At 38.8% G+C, this 19,837-nt stretch overlaps 1 protein-coding gene and 1 non-coding gene across 2 annotated transcripts in view; one reads left to right on the top strand and one right to left on the bottom strand.

Annotated features, from left to right (window-relative positions):
* Positions 1–19,837, bottom strand: part of DOCK3 (dedicator of cytokinesis 3) — a 599,641-nt gene that overhangs the window by 397,229 nt on the left and 182,575 nt on the right. The gene's annotated exons all lie outside the window — the stretch shown is intronic.
* Positions 10,881–10,983, top strand: LOC138388843 (U6 spliceosomal RNA). Its single transcript, XR_011234322.1, has one exon. It is a non-coding gene; the product is annotated as a U6 spliceosomal RNA (small nuclear RNA).

Below are 19,837 nucleotides of genomic sequence, written 5' to 3'. Positions count from 1 at the left end.
CAAAGCCTACAAGAAATGTGAGATTATGTAAAAGGGCCAAACATAAAAATCATAGGCATCCCTGAGGGCAAAGAAGAAAATACATAAAGGTTAGATGATTTATTTGAGGGAATAACTACAGAACAATTCCCTGGCCTAGCTAGAAATCTAGATATCCAGGTAGAAGCAGCACAAAGGACTCTGGGGAGATTCATTCAGAAAAGGCATCACCACATCACATAGTCATTAAGCTGGCCAAAGTAAACATGAAAGAGGCAAAAACAGCAGGTAACCTACAAAGGAAACCTATCAGACTAACTGCAACTTCTCAACTGAAACCTTACAAGCCAGAAGGGACTAGGGGCCCATCCTGAGTCTTCTAAAACAAAATAATGGCCAGCCTAGAATTGTGTATCCTGCAAAACTGAGTTTCTTAATATGAGGGAGAAAATAAAGACTTTCCCAGACAACCAATCACTGATGGAATTTGCAAAGACCAGACCTGCCCTGCAGGAAGTACTCAGACCTACATTATACACTGACCAGAGCAATAGACATCCACAGTGTAAAGTCAACCAAAACCTAAAGTTCAGAACCCAGATACCACAATAGCTCAATTGGTTTCCCTGATCATCACCTAAATGCACATTTGGGAATGACACCAATTGGATATCAGACTGAGGTGCGGGGTTGGGGGAGGGGGATGGGTGTATACCTACATGATGAGTGTGCTGCGCACCGTCTGGGGAATGGTCACGCTTGAAGGTGCTGACTCGGGGAGATTGGGGGTGGGGGGAGGGGATGGGGGTATAACTACATGATGAGTGCAATGCGCACTGTCTGGGGAATGGGCACGCTTGAAGCTCTGACTCGGGGGGATGGGCGGTACATGGGCAATATATATAACCTGAATTTTTGTACCCCCATAATAAGCTGAAATAAAAAAAAAAAAAAAAAAAAGGACAAGTCTCTGGAAAGATCCCGCCTGGACATAGCTGCAAATGGAAATATTTACAAACATCTCATTGTACTCGATAAATATGTACAATTATTATTTATAAATTCTTTTAAAAATACAAAAATAGGCCGGGCGTGGTGGCTCACGCCTGTAATCCTAGCACTCTGGGAGGCCGAGGCGGGCGGATCGCTCGAGGTCAGGAGTTCGAGACCAGCCTGAGCAAGAGCGAGACCCCGTCTCTACTAAAAATAGAAAGAAATTATCTGGCCAACTAAAATATATATAGAAAAAAAAAAATTAGCCGGGCATGGTGGCGCATGCCTGTAGTCCCAGCTACTCGGGAGGCTGAGGCAGTAGGATCGCTTAAGCCCAGGAGTTTGAGGTTGCTGTGAGCTAGGCTGACGCCACGGCACTCACTCTAGCCTGGGCAACAAAGCAAGACTCTGTCTCAAAAAAAAAAAAAAAAAAAAAAATACAAAAATAAAATAACCCAAAAAAGCAAAAAAAAAAAAAAAAAAAAAGAGTTAAAACAAAGCAATAAGGTCTACCCAACAAGATGCACAGAAATGCACCCCACATATCAACTCTTTCAATAAATGTGAATGGCCCTAACTCCCCACTGAAGAGACACAGGCTGGCTGAAGGGATAAAAACATACAAACCAAGCAGTCTTCTGTCTCTATAAAATGTATCTAATCAATAAGGACTCATTCACACTCAAGGTGAAGGCATGGAAAATGATATTCCATGCAAATGGAAATCAAAAGAAAGCTGGTGTAGCAATTCTTATATCAAAAAGCATAGACTTCAAGTCAACAAAATTAAAGGAAGACAAAGATGGTCATTATATAATGGCAAAGGGAACAGTTCCACAAGAACATATAATAATCTTAAATACCTATGTACCTAACACAGGTATGCCTAGATTCATAAACCAAATCCTACTTGATCTAAACAATATGATAAACAACAGCACTGTAATAGCTGGGGACTTCAACATGCCACTGACACAATGGGACAGATCCTCCAAGCAGAAAATAAACAAAGAAACAATGGACCTAAACAGCACTCTAGAACAAATGAGCCTAACATACATTTACAGAACATCCTACACCAAACCACTAAATATATGTTCTTATCAGCTCACGGAACATTCTCTACAACTGATTACATCCTAGGCCACAAAACATGTCTCAAAAAACTAAAAAAAAAAAAAAAATAGAAATTATACCATATATCTTCTCAGACAACAGTGGAAGAAAATTAGAAATCTATTCCAACAGAAACACTCAACTCTACACAAACTCAAGGAAATTAAACAACCTGATGCTGAATGATTACTGGATCAAGGAGGAAATTAAGATGGAAATAAAAAGATTCTTTCAACTAAATGACAAAGGGGACACAGGTTACCAAAACCTGTGGGATTCTGCAAAAGCAGTCCTAGGAGGGAAATTCATAGCCTTAAATGCCTACATCCAACAGAAAGATAGATCACAAACCACAAACCTAATGAATCATCCCAATGAATTGGAAAATGAAGAGCAAAAAAATCCCAACCACAGCAGAAGAAAAGAAAGAGTAAGGTCAGAGCAGAACTAAATGAAATTGATTCCAAAAGAGTTATACAGAACATTAATAAAACAAAAAGTTGGTTCTTTGAAAAGATAAACAAAATTAACAGGCCTTTCGCTAGAGTAACCAGAAACAGAAAAGAAAGGACCCTAAATTAGGATCAATCAGAGATGAAAAAAGGATTACAACTGATACCACGGAAATGCAAAATATCAACTGTGAATACTATAAAAATCTGCATGCATACAAACTTGAAATGTTGAGGAAACAGACAAATTTTTGGAAATACACAACCTCCTTAGGCTAAATGATGAAGAAATAGAACTCCTGAACAGACAAAATTGAAGCAATAAAAAAACCTTCCAATAAAAACACAGATGGACCACATGGTTTCACAGCTGACTTTTAACAGACCTAAAGATGAACTGTTACCTATACTGCAGAAATAATATCATAACATAGAGAAGGAAGGAATCCTCCCCAACTTGTTCTATGAAGCCAATATCATGTTGATACCAAAGCTAGGAAAGGAAACAACAAAAAAAGAAAACTACAGACCAATATCCTTTATGAATATAGATGCAAAAATTCTCAATAAAATACTAGCAAACCAAATTCCATTGCACATCAAAAAAATGATCAACTATGATCAAGTGGGCTTCATCCCAGAGATGCAAGAATGGTTCAACATACGCAAATGTATACATGTGATTGACCACACAAACAAAAGCAAAAACAGCAACAATATGATCCTCTCAACAGATGCACAAAAAGCATTAGACAAAATTCAGCACCCTTTTATGATGAGAATGCTTAAGAAAATGGGCATAGATGGAACATACTTCAAAATTATACAAGCCTTACATGACAAACCCATACCCAACATCATAGTGAATGGGGAAAAACTGAGAGCATTTCCGCTTACAACTGGAACCAGACAAGGTTGCCCATTGTCATCACTTCTATTCAATATATGCTGGAAGTCCTAGCCAGAGCAATCAGGCAAGAAAAGGATATAAAGGGTAGCTAAATAGGGAAAGAAGCAAAGTATCACTCTTTGCTGATAATATAATCTTATACCTACAAAATCCCAAAGATTCTGCCAACAGACTCCTGAAATTGATAAATTCAGCAAAGTCACAAGTTACAAAATCAATGTACACAAATCAGTAGCATTCATATACGCCAACAACAAATTGAAAATCAAATCAAAGACTCAATACATTTCACAATACCAACAAAGAAAATAAAATACCTAGGAATATATTTAACCAAGGAGGTGAAAGACCTCTACAGGGAGAAATACAAAACTCTGAGAAAGGAAATCACAAAGGAAGTAAACAGATGGAAAAGCATATCATGCTCATGGATCGGCAGAATGAACATTGTTAAAATGTTTTTATCACTGAAAGTGATCTACACCTTCAATGCAATTACCATTAAAATACCACAGTCATTTTTTTGTAGATCTAGAAAAAGTAATTCTATGGTTTGTATGGAACCAGAAAAGACCCCATATAGACAAAAGAAACTTAAGTAAGAAGAACAAATCAGGAGGGATCACTTTACGAGACTTCAAGCCATACTACAAGGCTATAGTAGCCAAAACAGCATGGTACTGGCACAAGAACAGAGACATAGAACAATGGATTAAAACAAGAGAACCCAGACATAAAACCATCTCATATTGCCATCTGATCTTTGACAAAGCAGACAAAAACATACACTGGGGAAAAGAATCCCTATTCAATAAATGGTGCTGGAAAAATTGAATAGCCACATGCAGAAGATTGAAACAGGATCTGCACCTCTCACCTCTCACAAAAATTATTTCACAACGGATAAGAGACTTAAACCTAAGGCATGAAACTATAAGAATTTGAGAAGAAAATGTTGGAACAACTATAGACAGTGGCCTAGGCAAAGAATTTATGGAGAGGACCTCAAAAGCAATCACAGCAAAAACAAAAATAAATAAATGGGACCTGATCAAATTACAAAGCTTCTCCCATTCTGTAGGCTGTCTATTTGCTCTAACGATTGTTTCCTTGGCTGTGCAGAAGCTTTTTAATTTGATCAGGTCCCATTTATTTATTTTTATTCCTGTTGTAATTGCTCTGGGGGTCTTCTTCATAAATTCTTTGCGTAGGCCAATGTCTGAAAGAGTCTTCCCTACATTTTCTTCTAGGATTCTTAAGATTTTATGCCTTAGGTTTAAGTCTGTTATCCTTCGTGAATTGATTTTTGTAAGAGGTGAGAGGTGGAGATCCAGTTTCAATCTTCTACATGTAGTTATCCAGTTTTCCCAGCACCATTTACTGAAAAGAGATTCTTTTCCCAAGTGTATATTTTGTCTGCTTTGCCAGTCAAAGGTTAGATGACAATATGTGGATGGTTTCATTTCTAGGTTCTCAGTCTTGTTCCAAAGGTCTATGTCTCTGTTTTTGGGCCAGTACCTTGCTGTTTTGGTTACTATAGCCTTGTAGTAAATCTTGAAGTCTGGTAGACTGATACCTCCCAGTTTGTTCTTTTTGCTTAAGATTGCTTTGGCTATACGAGGTCTTCTCTGGTTCCATACAAAGCATAGAATTATTTTTTTCTAGATCTGTAAAGAATGATGATGGTACTTTGACAGGGATTGCATTAATTCTGTAGATCACTTTGGGTAGTATGGATATTTTAACAATGTTGATTCTGCCAATCCATGAGCAAGGTAGATTTTTTCCATTTGTTTACATCTTCTACAATTTCTTTTCTTAGTGTTTTGTAGTGCTCCCTGTGTATGTCTCCAACCTCTTTCATTAAACGTATTCCTAGATATTTAATTGTCTTTGAAGCTACCCATCTGATAAAGGACTGATAACATGAATCTATGTAGAACTCAAAAAAAAAAAAATCAAAGAACCCCATCAATAAATGGGCAAAGGACATGAACAGAAACTTTTCAAAAGAAGACAGAATAATGGTCAGTAAACATATAAAAAAAGCTCAACATTTCTAATAATTAGGGAAATGCCAATCAAAACCACAATGAGATATCACCTAACCCCAGTGAGAATGGCCTTTATCAAAAAGTCCCAAAACAACAAATGCTAGTGAGGATGCGGAGAGATAGGAACACTCTTACAATGCTGGTGGGACTGCAAATTAGTACAAGCTCTGTGGAAAATAATTTGGAGATACCCCAAAGAACTAAAAATAAAAATACCATTTGATCCAGCAATAGCACTAGTAGGCATCTACCCAAAAGAACAAAAGACATTCTATGATAAAGACATCTGCACTCAAATGTTTATGGCAGCACAATTCACTATTGCAAGGATGTGGAAACAACCCAAGTGCCCATCAATCCATGAGTTGATCAATAAAATATAGTATATGTATACAAAGGAATACTACTAAATTACAAAAAACAATGGTGATCTAGCACCTCTTATATTATCTTGGATAGAGCTTGAGCCCATCTTCTGAAGTGAGGTCCACAAAAATGGAAGAATAAGCACCACATGTATTCACGATCAAATTGGCACTAACTGATCAACACTAAGGTGCTCACATGGTAGTAATATTCATTGGGGGATGAGGGTGAGTAAACTCACAACTAATGGATCCGGTCAGCATTGTATGGGGGAAGGGCACACCTCTAATCCTGGCTTGGGTGAGGCAAAGTTATAACATGTAACCAAAATGTCTATACCCCCATAATATCCTGGAAAAAAAAAAAAGGGATCCCTGAGTAAGAATTCAGAATGAGATGAAAATCAACAACTACAAGAATGTAAACACTTTTTTGGATAAGGCAATAAATTACCTAAAGTTCTAAGGAAAAAAAAACTTACAAGCTTCTGCACAGCCAACGAAATAATCAATAGAGTGAACAATGTACAGAATGGGAGAAAATATTTGCTGCTATACATCCAATAAAGGGCTGATAACCAGAATCTACAAAGAACTCAAGCAATTCAGGAAGAAAAAAATCAAACCACCCCATTAAAAAGTGGGCAAAAGACATGAACAGAAGCTTCTCAAAATAAGATAGACTAATGGCCAATAAACGTGTGAAAAAATACTCAGTATCTCTAATCACCAGGAAAATGCAAATCAGAACCACAGTTAGATATCACCTAGCTTCAGTGGGAATGGCTTTTATCAAAAAGTCCCAAAACAACAAATGCTGGCATGGATGTGGAGAGATGGGAACACTTATACACTGTTGGTGGGACTGCAAGTAGTACAACCTCTATGGAAAGTAGCATGGAGGGAGATACCTCAAAGAACTAAAAGTAGACCTACCATCACTAGCAATCCCACTACTGGGTATTTACCCAAAGGAAAAAAAACACATTTTATAAAAAAGACACCTCTACCCAAATGTTTATAGCAGCACAATTCACAATTGCAAAGATGTAGAAACAACCCAAGTGCCCATCAATACATGAGTGCATTAATAAAAACCGCATTAATAAAATGTGGTATACGTAGATCATGGAGTACTAGTTAGCCTTTAAAAAAAAGGTGAACTATTGTCTTTTGTATTAATCTTGATGGAACTGGAGACCATTCTTCTACATGAAGTAGCACAAGAATGGGAAAACAAATAGCACATGTACTCACCATTAAATTGGAACTAATTGCTCAACACTTATGTGCACATACGGAAATAACACTCACTAGAAATCAAGCAGGTGGGGGGGAGGAGGGGATGGGTAAATTCACAGCTAATGGGTACAATAACTTTGATTCAATGTACAAAAGCAATTTATGAAACCAAAATGTTTGTACCCCAAAATGATATTCTGAAATTTAAAAAAAGATTAAAAAAAAAAGCAAGAAATCTTCTGGGTACTGCTGACCTATGGATTCTCTCTTTAACTCTAGTATGAACTAAAAGTTAAACAAATTTAGCATATGTAGAATGGATATGTAAAAATTGATTATATAAATTGGAGTTATCTTGTCATATCCAACTAAATTAGCGTCAAGAGACCATGGGGAAGAAAAAGCACTTGGGCACAAAGTGCCTACCAAGGGATTATATCACAGGCCAGATGCCAAAACTGCCTGCTATGATCCTATGACCAGTTTTAGGTAGTAGCTACTGAAATGAACTGTCATGACTCTAAGACCAGTTTTACCTACTGATGTCACTCACAAATCAAAGCTTGCCAGCTCCCCAAAACTTCACTGGTGACAAGTTTTCTTTCAAAAAATGTTAACATTTCTCTTTAAAAAAAAAAAAAACCCTTCTCTTTTTTCTTCAGACACAGAGAAGACCACTCCCATCTGTGTGTATGCTCCAGATAGCAATTCTGTTTTCTCAAATAAAACATTCTGGTTTTTTTTGTTTTTTTTTAAGTGATGGGGTTCCCATTATGTTGCCTACATTGTAGTGCAGTGGCTATTCACAGGTGCAATCTCAGTGACTACAGCCTTGAACTACTGGGCTCAAGTGATCTTCCTGCCTCAGCCTACTAAGTAGCTGGGACTAGAGGCACACAAGCTAGTGAACCTGGCCTCTCAAATAAAACATTTTGTTTAGAAATCTGTCTTTGTATTTTTCCTTGACTCTGACAGATGGATGAGACAATTTTATATACTCCATAATATCTAACTGGAAGGATAATCTCTAGGTAGGAAACCAGGGTTACAAAGAGCTGAATGGTCACTTTTCTGATGCTCATGCAAGAGTTCAAACCAATCTTACTTCAGCTTCAGCATTCATATTGCCAAAAATCAAACTCAAGTTTTGATACTGAAGATTGCTGTGTTATAAGGTTAGTTGTATTCATGGCCTTTTCATAAACATTAAGATAAAAGGCAGGATACTAACTTGGAAAGAATGGTAACCTGTCAATCAGAATGGAGACAGAAGGAAAATATTGGATAACTTAGAAAACCCTGAGCTCCACCCCTAGGTAAACCTCCCTTTGCATCAGAAAATGTACCCCCTTCCTTATTGGTGAGGGTGTCCTTGCCATGCTTGAACACTCTGAGGTTACCTCACCTGAGTGAGTAATACTGCAAAGGGAAGCCCATTTTCCTTAGACCCTATACCACCCCCATAACTGGCCCCAGTGTCCCATAAATTCAATCTGTTTACTTTCCCAGCTATCCTAATATGAATGTTGTAAAATGAACAGCAGCTATGCGGGAGCTCAACTCTATGGACTTTCCCTAATCAAGGCTGATCTGGCACCACAACTGCTGAATCAGAACTGGCCAGCAGCAGTGGGCAACCCTAACTCTGATATGGTGTCATACTCCCTTTGACTCCATTCATCATGAAGGGGATGATATTTGGACTTACTTGCCCTGACTGCTTCATTTCTGGCAACATAAACTTCAACAGACTATTTAATACCTTTGCCATAATGCAAGGAACTGATAAAAAGAAAGAAGATAAAGGGATAGTAACCACAGGATTCACTGATCTTACTAGTTACTTCATCACCAAGAGCAATGGACTGTAGAGAACAATAGAGAAGACACAGAAGAATTCATTACACTAGCCTTTTTAAGGCTGGAGCAATCCACATTATGTGATAAATATTCTGAACCAATAATCAATACTATGTTTCTCACACAATCTGAATACATGGGTCCAGAAACAAGACATGAGATGGAAGTTACATTTCTCACTCCACTCTCACACCAAATGACTCACTTACTAAATTTTTGCTTCCCATCACTGAGGACTCTGGCTCTGCTAATTTCATGCATACACCTCATAAGAATATGATTCCATTATACTGAAGCTGAGATAACCATGAGGCCATTTCAGGCTCAGGTTACTCCTGCCAATGGGCAAAAAGAAAAAAAAAAAGAGGCAGTTTTAAAATTGGTTAGTATGATTTCTACTAGTCCTCAAGAAGAAATAGGTTCACTGCTGTATAACAAAGGTAGGAAGAAGCAAGGATGGAGTCCAGAAAATCCCCAGAGAGCATCGAAATACTGCCACATTCTATGGTAAAAGTTAATGAAAAAGTATAGCATCTGCTACAGTTTGGATATGGTTTGGCCCCACCAAATCTCATGTTGAAATCTGATCCCCAATGTTGGAAGTGGGAGCTGTTTGGATAATGGGAGTATATCTCTCATGAATGGTTTGGTGTTATCCGCATGATAATGGGTAAGTTCTCATTCTATTAGTTCCCACAAGAACTAATTGTTAAAAAGAGTCTGATACCTCCCTCCCTACCCACTCCCTGCATCTCTTTTGCTTCCTTCCTCTCATCATATGATGCCTGCTCCTGTTTGCCTTCAGCATGAGTGGAAGCTTCCCTTCCTGAGTCCCCTGCCAGAAGCAGATACTGGTGCCATGATTCTTGTGCAGTCTGAAGAACTCTGAGTCAAATTAACCCTCTTTCTTTATAAATTCCCCAGCCTCAGGTATTCCTTTAGCAATGCATCCCTGTATATACAGAACCACCAAGGGCTCAAATGCTAAGTAGTACCTAGCTAAGGCAAAGAGATTATAAAACAGGTGATAAAGAAAGGACATCACAAGATGGGTGTGGTGGCTCATGCCTGTAAAACTAGCACTTTGGGAGGCTAAGATGGGAAGATAGCTTGAGGCCAGGAGTTTGAGACCAGCATGAGCAAAAGTGAGATCCTGTCTCTACAAAAAACATAAAATTTAGCTGGACATGGTGACATGCACCTGTAGTCTCAGCTACTTGGGAGGCTGAGGCAGGAGGATAGCTTGAGCCCAGGAGTTTGCGGATGCAGTGAGCTTTTATGACATCACTGCACTATAGCTTGGGTGACAGAGTAAGACCCTGTCTCAAAAAAGAGGGAGGGAGGGACAGAAGAAAGGAGGGAAGAAGGAAGTTATTAACACAAATTAATATATCTTTTACCCATGACCAGGTAAAGAAACATGTCTGTAATATCTAGTATATATTTTCCTTGCTATATCATGTATATATTTATAAGTTTTATTCATTAATGTCTTCCCTCTTTCTTTGCCCAGGTATTGTTTCTCTACCTATTTTTAAAGGGGTGCAGGTAAGGTTTAGTTTTACACTATCATGTACAAATTATAGAAAAGCAAAAGAGAAACATTATGAAATTAAAGAGAATATTCTAGAGATTATCATTTTGAAATATATACTGAATATTAAACCTTCTACATATAGCTAAACATTATATAGAGGGAATTCCATAATCATCAATTCTTGTATTAGAAAAGACTAAAAATAAATTAGCTAAGTACACAAATCTAAGAATTGACAAGAATAAAAAACAAAAATAAAAAATCAGAGGTCAGTCACAAAAAATAGAAAATAAAGACTATCACATATGACAAATGAAGAAAACAAAGAGACAATAGTAAGGATAAGCAATATATTAATAAAAAGCTGGTTCTGTGCTTGCTTTGGCAGCACATCTACTAAAATTGGATACAGAGAAGATTAACATGGCCCCTGCATGAGGAAGACACGCAAATTTGTGAAGTGTTCCATTTAAAAAAAAAAAAAAAAGAAAAAAAATTTTTTTAAAGCTGGTTTTTTGTAAACAGTCAAAGAAAACAAACTTCTAAAAGGATTTATGACAGGAAAACAAATTTTTAAAAGCACAAAAACAATACTAGCATAAAAGGGGGGACATAATCATAGATTACAGATCAGATTTTGAAATATCCTAAGAAATACTATTAATCTTATACCAATAAATCTGAAAAATAATGAGATGCTAAAATTTCCAAGAAAATATCAATTACTAAAATTGACTCAAGTAGAAATAGAATACTGAATAAATCAATAACCATTAAAGAAACCAAATTAATCAAGTTTTTCTCCCTTACCCAAACGACTCATTTTTTAATAGATAGCAGGCCCATACATTTTTAAAGGCAAGCTTTATCAAACATTTAAAGAAGGGTTAATATCTACAGTAACTTCTACAAAGTCTAGAAATAATGTGAAGGTTATCCAACTCTACAAAGCCAGAATAATATTTACACCAAAACTAATCAAGGATATGACCAAAAAAATCATAAACCAATCTCATATGTAAACACAGAAGAAAGAATCTAGAAAATCAAGGGCAGTAGTGCAGTAAAAATAATACATCATGACCATGAAGGTTTATCCTAATATAAAGCAACTGGAACATGCATGTCTAGCATCTAATATTTCAATGTTACTGCGTTCCATAGGTCTTTCCATATATTCTTGAAAATATGTATTTTGAAACAATTACTGAGCAAGATGGATAACTAGAAGCCTCTAGCACTCATCCCCCTCACAAAGGCAGCCAAAACAACTACATCTTAACAAAAATAACTTAGAGAGAGTGCAAGACTGCATCAGACAAGTAAAAAAACCCTGAAGAACACAGAAATGTACGATGGCCACACAGCGAACAGAAGGAAACACCAAGCCTCCATCACCCCAGCCCCCAAAAGGAATCAGCTAGGAACCAGGAGGAACTTCTCCCTATAGTGAGAAGATACACAAAAGGGTCCAAGGATCCCACATGAACACTTCCAACCTCACCACTGGGGTCACTTGAAGTCTTCACAGGCACTAAGCCCATCCAAGAGAGCTACCTAGAGTCCACATAGCTATGTTCCTCCCAGAGAAGTAGCCAACACTGTGTCCTGTCCCCTGTGGCCCACATGGCTACTGTATAACATCATCTTGGAATTCTTTGGAACTATGGCTGGGGGTGTCTTACTCCCAGGGTGCAGACAAATCACCTTAAGAACAAACTGAAAAAAATCCTCAATAAAACACTAGTAAACCAAATTTACAGCACATCAAAAAGATTATCCACCACAATCCAGTGGGTTTCATCTCAGGGATGCAAGGATGGTTCAACATATGCAAATCAATAAATGTGATTCACTACCAACAGAAACAAAAACAAAGACCATATGATCATCTGAATAGATGCAAAAAAAAGCATTCAATAAAATCAAGCACCTTTTCATGATAAAAACCCATCAACTAGGAATAGAATGAACATATCTTAAAATTATAAGAGAGATATATGACAAACCCACAGCCAATATCATGCTGAATAGAGAAAGCTGAAGGCATTCCCCTTAAGAAGTGGAATGAGATAAGGGTGCCCCACTGTCAGCACTTCTATTTAACACAGAACTGGAAGTCCTACCCAGAGCAATCAGGCAAGGAAAAGAAATAAGGAAAGAGGAGGTAAAACTATCCCTGTTTGCTGACAATACGATCTTGCATCTAGAAAACCTTAAAGACACCACCAAAAGACTCCTGGAATTGATAAATAAATTCAGCAAAGTCTCAGGTTACAAAATCAATGTATAAAAAATCAGTAGCATTTCTATATACTAGTAACAGTCTAGCTGAGAATCAAAGACCCAACACCATTCAGAATAGCTGTAAAGAAAATAAAATACCAAGGAGTTTACTTAATCAAGAGGTGAATGATCTCTACAAGGAGAACTATCAAACACTGAGGAAAGAAATTGCAGATGACACAAACAAATGGCAAAGCATCCCTGCTCATGGATTGGTACAATCAACATTGTTAAAATGTTCACACTGGCATACTGCCCAAAGTGATTTACAGATTCAGTGCAATCCCCATCAAAACATCAGTATCATATTTGACAGATCTAGAAAAAATAACCCTAAACTTCATTTGGAACCAAAAAGAGCCTAAACAACCAAAGTGATCTGAAAAGCAATAAGAACAAATCTGGAGGCATCACATTACCAGACTTCAAATTATACCATAAGGCTATAATAAACAGAACAGCATATAACTGGTATAAAAGCAAAGATGAAGACAAATGGAACAGAATGGAGAATCCAGAAATACAACGATCTACCTACAACCAACGATCTTCGACAAACGAGACAACATAAACTTGGGAAAGGAAGCCCTTTTCAATAAACGGTGTTGGGAAAACTGGATAGCCACATGCAGAAGAATGAAACAGGATCCCTCTCTCTCACCACTTACAAAAATTAATCCAAGATGGACTAAAGAATTAAACGTTAAGACATGAAACCATAAAAATTCTAGAAGAAAACGTATGACAAACTCTTCTAGACATCAACCTAGGCAAAGAATTGTGTGTGTAGTGTGTTCGGGGGGTGGGGAGGGAGTGTGGTCTACATATACATTTCTCTCTATCTTAGATATGCTTCAGAAAACATTCATAAATTATGGTTTTCCCATCAAGTTAGGAGGTTTTGCCTGTTTTACCCCAAGTTGTATAAATAACTTTTATTACAGAATCACATGTATGTGCTTTTTAAATCAAAAATATAACGTAAAAACAAACATAATGTCACAAATATATTACTTGCCTATATTCAATGAGCACTGCTGTATAGCCAATTCTCAGAAGTTTTGCTATATAAAAAGATTTAAAACATGAGTCACAGCTGAAAGGAGTTTAAGAAGTTGCAACCTGATGAAAATTATCTAATAAACAGGGAAAAACTGGACACTACACATAGCAAGTTAAGAATAAAAGTGCCATAGACAGAAGACAAGAAGATGGCGGACTGGTGGCGACGGCCTGGATCTGCGCTCCTGGTGAGGAAGGCATCGATCCGGACCTGCCACAACGCTAGAGGACCGCTCCCACACAGGAACAGCGGTGTGAATCCACAGAGAATCAGCGTGGGACAAACAAAACGAGTGAGGTCTGAGGTGAACGAAAATTAGGAACACAGGATTCTGCAGAACGTGGGACAGACACTAGCCAGCGGAGCGCGGGTCGGCTACACCCGCCCCCAGCCGGGGCGGGTGCAGCCTCTTGGGAAAGCGGCTTGCGCTCCTCAATGTCCTCCGCTCCCAATTGAATAGAACCCTGTCCCAGGCCAGCGCAGAATCACTGAGGGATACGTGGGGCATTGCAGACAGGAGGCTTTTTTGCAAAATTGCCTTAGAACCTGGGGGCTCTCAGCTGAGACAGCGCTTGGCGAGGAGGGACGGATCTGCATCAGGGCGGAAAAACACAAAAGATTCCTGGACAGCAAATAGCATTGTACCCCGTGCTGCCTTTTTCGGCAGTTCTCCAGCCGGTGACCCCCGGTGCGTGTCCTTGCTGGCCAGCCCCCGGGCAGTGGCAGTCTCTGCCTGCCGGGGAGCCAGTCCCCTCCAGCCCCGGAGCTCTGCAGGCGCCATCTTGAAAGCGAGGGCGAAACCGCTCGGGAGCCATAAAGTGCTGAGTGGCTCTCTCTGCCCGGCGCCCTCCGCTGGTCTCTGAACCAACGCCAGGAGTGCGGGATATGCATGAGCACGCTGGGCAGCAATAAAGGGAGCGGCTTGGACGCTGGGGCAATCTCCGCCGGGGCCGCGCTTGGGGTGAAGGGGCGGAGCTGCGCTAAGGCATTAAAAAAAAAAAAAAGAAAGAAAAAGAAAAAGAAGAAGAAGAATAGGCTCGCCGAACTGTATGTTTTGTTCTTGGTGAATTTTTTCTGGGTTTTGTTTTTTTTTTTTTTTTTGCAGCGGCTCACAAGCCGGACAGCCTCGGCGGGCGCCTTTGCCCTCCGGGCCTCTGGCTGCTGCGCCTTTTTGAGCCCGGAGGCTGGATCCCCACCACCCTCGGAGCTGTGCGGGCGTGCAGACGCCATCTTGAGATCCACTGCGAAACCGTCCTGGACCCAGCCGGGCGGGCGTGAAGGGGAAGAGCTGCGCTAAGGCGTAGAAACAAAAACACTGAATGGCCGCTCAGGACCCAGCCAAGAGAGCGTGAAGGGGCGGAGCTGCGCTAAGGCATAAAATAAAACAAAACAAAAAATCATTGAGTCGCTGAACTATATACTTCAGATTTGTGTATCTGTCCACGTTGTGGTGTGGTGTGGTGCTATGTAGTTTGTTGTTGTTCATTTTTGTCGGTGTTTTTGGTGTTTTTTGGTTTGGTTTTTTGTGTTTCTTTTCTTTTTTTTTTCTTTTCTCTTTCTTTTTCTCCTCTTTCTTTTCTTTCTTTCCTTTTCTTTTTCTTTTTTTTTTTCTTCTTTCTTTCTTTCTTTCTTTCTTTCTTCTCTCTTTTCGCCTTCTAACTGAGGACCCACGGTGAGCTTCGGAACAGGACAGGTCCCTGGCTCTGGTACATACCGGATCCTGAGCAGTCACCCCCAGTGCCAGCGATCTGCAGGCACTCAATCGCCATCTTAGGGCCCACAGCCAAGTAACTGCGGAGCAATAGGATACCAAGAGGCTCCCTGGACGGCCTCCTCCCCTGGTCCACGGACCTTATATAGGGGCCCCACCCATGTATAAACACTGAATACTTCTCCAGAAGTGAGAATGTGGAACCTGATCCCTCGGGACATTGGGCCAAGGCAGACTTTTGCCCGTGGGAGCTACAGCAACTGGGGCGCTGAGCAAGCGAGGGCACCGTCCTCTCCCCATAGCTAGTATCTTGACTGCGGATAGAGACAGAAACCTCCCCTATAGAGGAAGAACCAAAGGGAAACAAACAAACAAACAAAGAGAATTTCGGTCTACTATTAGTGTGGACCCTGTCTGCCTTCTGAAAGACCACAACAGAGTGTCCTAACTCGCCAAAGCGGTCTTGGATCACTCCAATCCTCTAGGATTGGACCCATCAGAAGCAGTCCCCCAACGGAAACAGAAAGATCTCTAAACAATACACAACAGTCTCCCCCTCTTGCCAAAAGAAGCAACATACCTAAACTGCTTCACAGCCTAAGAATAGAGCACAAAGAGTGCTGTTAACCAGACTAAATCTATAAGAAAAGATCCAACGATAAATCTAGATGGGAAGGGCCCAGCGAAAAAACATGGAGAGCACAAAGAATCAAACGGAAAGCTCATCCACAAAGAGAAATACCAGCTCCCAACCATTTGACACAAACCAGACTCAAAACACCAACATGTCACAGGAAGAATTCCAATTATGGATCATAAACAAGCTGAATAATATACAAGAATCAATAGATAAACAACACAAGGAAAACACAAAAAAAATACAGGATTTGGAGGAAAAAATTCACTAAAGAAATTGAAATATTGAAGAAAAACCAAACTGAACTCTTAGAAATAAAGAATTCACTCAGAGAGCTACAAAACACTGTGGAAAGTCTCAATAGCAGGGTAGATCAAACAGAGGAAAGAATCTCAGAAATTGAAGATAACTCCTTCCAACTAAATAAATCAGTCACAGAGATAGATCAAAAAAGTAAGAGAAATGATAGGAGTCTTCAAGAAATGTGGGATTATGTGAAGAAACCTAACTTGAGAGTTATTGGCATTCCTGAGGGTGAAGAAGATAATAAGCAAGGGTTGGACAAGCTATTTGAAGACATAATCGAGGAAAATTTTCCAGGCCTTGCCAATGCTCTAGACATACAGATTCAAGAAGCTCAAAGGACCCCTGGGAGATTCATAGCAAACAGGAAAACACCACGCCATGTAGTCATCAGGCTGACCAAAATATCCACTGAAGAGTCCCTTCTCCGAGCTGTAAGGAGAAAGAAACAAGTAACTTACAAAGGAAAACCCATCAGAATTATGCCAGATTTCTCAGCTGAAACCTTACAAGCAAGAAGAGGTTGGGGCCCCATTTTCACGCTTCTGAAACAGAATAATGCCCAGCCTAGAATCTTGTACTCAGCTAAGCTAAGTTTTCTATACTAAGGAGAAATCAACACATTCTCAGATAAACAAAGGTCGAGGGAATTCACCAAGACAAGACCAGCCCTCCAAGAAGTACTCAAAAGAGAATTACACACGGATCAGCACAAGAAAAATCCATGAATGTAAAACTACTCAAGAGCTAAAGATCAAATTCCAGATACCACAATGGCTCAGGAGAGAAAACATCGCAATGAAGTTCTACCCAACAAGCTGAACAAAAAACTGTCTCACTTATCACTTTTCTCAATAAATGTGAATGACTTGAATTCCCCGCTCAAGAGACATAGACTGGCCCAATGGATTAAAAAAAACACAATCCAACTATCTGCTGTCTTCAAGAAACTCACCTAACCTGCAAAGATGCATTTAGACTGAAAATAAAAGGATGGAAATCGATATTTCAAGCAAACGGTAACCAAAAGAAAGCTGGCGTGGCAATCTTAATTTCCAATAACTTAGCTTTCAAACCAACAAAAATAATAAAAGACAAAGATGGCTACTACATACTGGTTAAAGGCACAATTCAACAAGAAGCCATCACTATACTCAATATATATGCACCCAACTTAGGTGCACTAGATTCATAAAGCAAACCCTACTAGATCTGAACCAAATGATAGATAACAATACCGTAATAGCTGGAGACTTTAACACCCCACTGACAGTATAGGACAGATCCTCTAAACAGAAAATAAACAAAGACATAATGGACCTAAATAGAATGCTAGAACAAATGGGCATGGCTGACATCTATAGGACATTCTACCCAAAGTCCACAGAATATACATTCTTCTCATCAGCTCACGGGACATTCTCTAAGATTGACCATGTCCTAGGACATAAAGCATGTCTTAAAAAATTCAAAAAAATAGAAATTATACCATGCATCTTCTCAGTTCACAGCAGAATAAAAGTAACAATGATCACAAACAGATACCCTCACTCTTACTCAAAGTCATGGAAGCTAAATAACTTTCTCCTGAATAATTATTCTATAAAGGAAGAAATCAAGAGGGAAATCAAAAATTTCTTTGAATTAAATGACAATGGAGATACAACTTATCAAAATCTATGGGACGCAGCTAAAGCAGTCCTGAGAGGAAAATTCATATTCATAAATGCCTATATCAAAAAGACAGAAAACCTGCAAATAGACAACCTAACGAATAGACTCAAAGAGCTGGAGAAAGAAGAACAGAATGACCCCAAACCCAGCAGAAGGCGAGAAATTACTAAGATCAAATCAGAATTAAATGAAAAGGACAACAAAGAAACTATAAGGGAAATTAATAAAACAAAAAGTTGGTTCTATGAAAAGATAAACAAAATAGACACACCCCTGGCTAGACTAACCAAGAGGACAAAACTAAAATCTCTAATAACCTCCATTAGGAACATGAAAGGAGAAATCACAACCGATGCTACAGAGATACAAGATATCATCTATGAATTCTTAAAAATCTTTATGCACACAAACTGGAGAATGTGGAGGAAATGGACAAATTTTTAGAAACACATAGTCTTCCCAGGCTCAATCAGGAAGAAATAGAGTACCTGAACAGACCAATATCAAGAACTGAAATCAAAAGAGCAATAAAAAACCTTTCCAAAAAGAAAAGCCCTGGTCCAGAGGGGTTCACACCTGAATTTTACCATACATACAAAGAAGAACTGGTGCCCATCCTACATAAACTATTCTCCAATATTGAGAAGGATGGAATTCTCCCCAACACGTTCTACCAAGCCAATCTAACATTGATACCAAAACCAGGAAAGGACGCAACAAAAATAGAGAACTACAGACCAATTTCTCTCATGAATATAGATGCAAAAATTTTCAATAAAATACTAGCAAATCGAATCCAAGTACTTATCAAAAAAATAATCCACCACGACCAAGTGGGCTTCATCCCAGAGATGCAGGGGTGGTTCAACATACGTAAAACTATAAATGTAATTCACCACATAAATAGAAGCAAAAACAAAAACCATATGATACTCTCATTAGATGCAGAAAAAGCATTTGACAAAATTCAACACCCTTTTATGATAAAAACGCTTAACAAAATAGGCATTGATGGAACCTACCTAAAAATGATACGAGCCATATATGACAAACCCACAGCCAACATCATTCTGAATGGGGAAAAACTGAAAGCACTCCCACTTAGAACTGGAAACAGACAGGGCTGCCCACTGTCTCCATTACTTTTAAATATAGTATTGGAAGTCCTTGCGAGAGCTATCAGGCAAGAGAGCAGAATCAAGGGAGTCCAAATAGGGAAGGAAGAGATCAAACTCTCACTTTTTGCTGATGATATGATGTTATATCTGGAAAACCCCCAGGATTCAACCATGCGACTCCTGGAATTGATTAATGAATATAGCAAAGTCTCAGGCTACAAAATTAATATACACAAATCGGAGGCATTTATATATGCCAATAACAGTCAATCAGAAAACCAAATTAAAGACTCAATACCCTTCAAAATAGGAATAAAGAAAATAAAATATCTAGGTATATACCTAAAGAGGTAAAGGACCTCTATAAGGAAAACTATGAAACACTGAGAAAAGAAATAGCAGAACTTGCAAATAGATGGAAAAATATACCATGCTCATGGATCGGAAGAATCAACATTGTTAAAATGTCTATACTACCCAAAGTGATCTACAGATTCAATGCAACCCCTATTAAATTACCAACATCATTCTTTAGAG

The sequence above is a fragment of the Eulemur rufifrons genome, chromosome 7 (assembly GCF_041146395.1).
Source record: "Eulemur rufifrons isolate Redbay chromosome 7, OSU_ERuf_1, whole genome shotgun sequence".
Taxonomy (NCBI): domain Eukaryota; kingdom Metazoa; phylum Chordata; class Mammalia; order Primates; family Lemuridae; genus Eulemur; species Eulemur rufifrons.
The sequence above is the reverse complement of the archived record's forward strand: the minus strand, read 5'-3'. Positions and strand labels throughout refer to the sequence as shown.